At 30.6% G+C, this 3,552-nt stretch overlaps 1 long non-coding RNA gene across 1 annotated transcript; it reads left to right on the top strand.

Moving 5' to 3' along the window:
- On the top strand, positions 549 to 899 carry LOC108662089. Its single transcript, XR_001927874.1, has 2 exons — positions 549 to 587; positions 698 to 899. It is a non-coding gene; the product is annotated as an uncharacterized LOC108662089 (long non-coding RNA).

Raw genomic sequence — 3,552 nt, 5'->3', positions numbered from 1 at the left:
GTGATGTGAAAAATTTGCTGAAGTTAATTATTTTTAATTGTCTCCATTTACTTGCCTTTAGATAGTTTAGATGGTGTCTGTTTACTCACTGGGATTTTATAATCTCATCACCCTCAATTCCCCACATTTCAGGTTTGGGATAGCCGGTAGATAGCCGATTGCATCAATGACTTCAGTTAGCCTTGCATTGACAAAATTATAAGTTCTCAAACTCGCATCTTATTGGTTAGTTGGGGGCCCATGTGTCATTGTAAAAGTAATTTTATACTTTAGTTATTTGATTTAAAATATGTATAAACATATTTAGCTTTTACACCATGTTTTTGGCGAGTTTCGGTATTTTCGAAGAAAAATGACAAAAATGCCCCTATGAGCCAAAAAATAATATTTTATTGTTTTGATTTGGAAACGACTTATGATTTCTTGAAATGGAAGATTTAATAACTGTCGCTCATCGGGAAGATACAGAAGCTGATGCTAAGCCTTGCGGGGTTTCGATTGGCATTTAGGGTAATGAGTGCCTATCGGGACGTCACGGCAGTTGTCACGGGCCCAATGGGAGTTCCGGGTCGTGACACTATTTCAATGTAAGTAGGTTCGCCACTTGTAGTAACATGCTAATATCTTGTTTAATATGTCATGTCATATGTTACGTAATAATTGATTAATTGTGTAAAATATATTTTCCATGCATAAGATAAAATAACATTTTCAAGATAAAAGATAAAAGGAAATCAAGCTGCTGACTATTTGGCAAATTGAGGTCATACTCATCAAGATCTCCAAGTCTTCTCACAAGCGCAAGGTGAGCTCTAAGGTATCCTGCGACTAGAGAAAACAAATTTACCTTATGTTAGATTTAAATAAATGCAAAGGAGTAGTACTCCTAATTTATTTTTGCTATTTTTGTTTGATTAATTATTTAGAATCATGTAACATGGAAGCGTTTCAATTTTATATTTGCATTCATAAATATGCACGTAAAATGAAACATTTCACTTTAGGTATTTATTTAAATTTTCCTCAAACTCATGTAATTTTGGAGGTCCGGTTTATATCCCCCTCCCCATTGTATCTTTATTTTTAATTAATAAAACTCTAACAGGGTAGCTGAACCCTGTAGGAATTTCTAGCATAAAATAAAAACATTTTTAAGATAAAAGATAAATTAATAATAAAAGGAAAGTGAATCTTTTTAATAAAAACCTTGATTCTTTGTGTCCTATAAATAAAAAATTATTATGATTTTTTTCATTCAAACTAAAATAGTATTCAAAGCAAAATTGTGGCTTTCTTTCTGGTATTCAGAGTAAAACAAAATTCAAAGCAAACAACAGTTGTTTTTTCTGAATCTTTGGAGCAAGTAAGTTTTTTTGTTATTCAATTTTCTTTTTTTTTAATTCGATAAAAAGATCATAAAAAAATTTTAAATTATTTTCTTTTTGATCCAAATCATTAGGATTTAAATCTTTTTGCTTTTTTTTTTTCGTTTTTAAAAATTTCTTATTTGTTGCCTCAGCATGAAAATTTTTATATTGAATGATGAAAAATTTTCATTTATAAGATGAAAAATTTTCATGTATAAGATGAAAAATTCTTATTCAAAGATAATTTTTCATTTTTAAAAATTCTTATGCGTGCAGGGATCACTTATGTTCGATACAAGTCCTATGCACACAGGGATCAACTGCATGCAAGACTTGCCACTCATAAATCCTCTTGTGCATAGGGATCTCTTATGCATGAGATTTGCTACACCATGCGAGTCCGTTTACATGTAGGGATCTCCTGCATGTGAACTTGCCACACACATGCCCTTTTTTTTTTTTCTGATAAGTTTTTCTTGAATCAATATTTAAAATAAAAAAAATTATTGCATACATATACTTATATATATATTATGTTTGTCCACAAGCTTCTTTTTCTTTCTTCCTCTTTTTCTTTGGCTAAGATATAGTTCACTCTAAAGATCCATTATAATGAACCTGTTAAGGCTATTCTTGTTGAAATAAGGAAACAAATCACTACACATAAAGGAAGAACATTGCTTTCAAAGATCTTTCTTTTAAAAAGATTCGTGCATGAAAGGTTTGTGAAGTTCCTCTTGTTCCTAAAAATTGGAAGACAAAGTATTATAGAAAGAGGAAAAGATCGCTTTTGGGAAGAAGTCCATGCCAAACAAGTTGATGAACATCCTTTTGAACTCGTTAAATATGATTGGAATCACCTATGTTTTGAAACACCTCTTCATAAATGACTTCGTATTCTAGGGCGATCAATGTTAAAGTTTAAGTTTAAGTGTGCTGAGTTTCCACTTTTCATTATTAAATTTGACACTAATTCTCAATTTTCCATGATTAGGATGAGTGGGCAAACAAAGTGTTCAAGAATCCTACTTATGTTAAAATGCTCTCAACTGAGGGAGTGCTCGATGTTATATGACTCATCCTCAAGTTCAACATCCGTAAAAAGAAAAAGATGAATGTATAGAGTGCTATTCTTGCTAGGTGGAGCACTTTTTCTCATACCATGATTATAGCTTGGGGAAGTATACCTTCATTTCAAAAGATGTGCATATTCTCTTAAAAATTCTTTATATGGGAAAGAATGATTTTTACTCTATCAAGCTTTTTGAAAAAGAGGAGTATGTTCAAGAATTTTTGTTGATCTACTCAAAAGAAATCTAAGTAAATTTTCAAAAGTTGCATAATTCTCCAATTGGAGAACATTTGCAAGCTTATAAAATAGCCTTAATTTATTGAAGAATTGTGCAACCTTTGAAATTTTACTCAGACTATTAAGTAGATCAAGGAAAAAAATTCTCGAACACACTTTTTATAATACCCCGTACTTTGATATGGTGACTAATAAAGCTTATTGGATGCCAATTGAGGGTAATTATAATATTTAGAAATGATGAAAGATGAAAGGAATAGTTTGGGATAAAATATTTCGTACACGAGAAAATAATAATAAAATAATAATATTTTTATCGAAGAAGAATTTGTGAGATAAAAAGTGATTCGAAAGTCAATTAAAGCATAATAAGGTATTTTGGGTACCAAGGAGACAAGAGGAAATTTTTGAAATAAAATAATATTTTTATTAATAAAATAATATTAAAATATTAATATTTTATTCAGTGTCAAAATTTTTCATGAAGAAGGAGTATATGGTCAATCTAAGTGGGGGAGAAGAAGAATGAGAGAAATTTCAGAGAAAAATTACGTTAGTGGGGCCCTCGTGTTTTTATTAAATAAAGATAGCGCGGGGTAAATAATATTTTAAATATTATTGGAACACTGCATTGGGGGACAAACTTTATATTTCATTTGTACATATGTAAAAGAAGATATAGAAGGAAATTGGAGATTTAAAGATTTTGGGAGGACTTAATTAAAAGGATGAGAACCTTGAAGGGTAAAATAGTAATTTTGTTACAAAAGCTTGGTCAAAGCTTCATTTGGAAGCTTTGACTCTTCTTTTTGTTCCTCATGGCCGTCCATCCATGTAAGAATTGCTGGAAATGTAAGGCTTATGTACAAAGAAAGG

Source organism: Theobroma cacao, chromosome 1, assembly GCF_000208745.1.
Source record: "Theobroma cacao cultivar B97-61/B2 chromosome 1, Criollo_cocoa_genome_V2, whole genome shotgun sequence".
Classification (NCBI taxonomy): domain Eukaryota; kingdom Viridiplantae; phylum Streptophyta; class Magnoliopsida; order Malvales; family Malvaceae; genus Theobroma; species Theobroma cacao.
The sequence above is the reverse complement of the archived record's forward strand: the minus strand, read 5'-3'. Positions and strand labels throughout refer to the sequence as shown.